The sequence below is a fragment of the Capsicum annuum genome, chromosome 1 (assembly GCF_002878395.1).
Source record: "Capsicum annuum cultivar UCD-10X-F1 chromosome 1, UCD10Xv1.1, whole genome shotgun sequence".
Lineage (NCBI taxonomy): Eukaryota > Viridiplantae > Streptophyta > Magnoliopsida > Solanales > Solanaceae > Capsicum > Capsicum annuum.
In genome coordinates this window covers 41,166,224-41,167,029 of record NC_061111.1, presented here as the reverse complement: position 1 = coordinate 41,167,029, position 806 = coordinate 41,166,224, and positions in this window count along the sequence as shown.

Below are 806 nucleotides of genomic sequence, written 5' to 3'. Positions count from 1 at the left end.
GGGGGGGAATTACCTTAATTAAAAGTTTTGAATTAGATGGAGAAATTGGATAGAAACTGCAATTGAAATTACGGCGTACAGAGAGGAGAAATGGGCTAATTTTTGGTAAAAAATCGGCTTCTTAGTAGGAGGTTTTAACTTATATCTCAACTTTATCAAAAAGTAGTGAATATTGAGATTTAAGTAATATTTTAGAAGTGGAGGGAGTTTTAGTAGTTTAGAAACTTAAATTGTTTATTTAGGTAATTTTTTTTTACTTTTTTACTAGTGATTCTTATTTTTTATATAATATTACTCCAACTTACCAAAGATTTGAAGAAAGCGAATACAAAAGAAGTTAAATAAAATGATGCGAGTGTTAGCTGATAGAATGTAAGAAGACAAAATAACGTTTTCTTAATTCTTCTATTTGAACAAGGTTAAAGAGAACAAAAGAATAAGTTTATACAAAAACATTAACACATAATTTATTCTTGATAAAGTTTGGGACCAACATATATATGCCTTAGCCTTACTTTCTTAGCCATATAATAATAAAGCCAGCCCTGAAGGCATATTAAACTGCCACTAAACTGTCATTCAAAATATTGATTTCAGTTCATTATTATTTCTCTAATAACCTAAACTTTAATTTACATCGGATGATCAGAAGTTAAACACTAGATACTTACCCAAGATGATAGAAGCATTGAATTTAGTGGTGTGCCTGTTGTAGGATATATGTGGTTTGGCAAACCAAGAAGACACAAGACTAGCCCTTCCAATGATACAAAGGTACATTGCTTGGCCAAGTATGGCTAGCTATT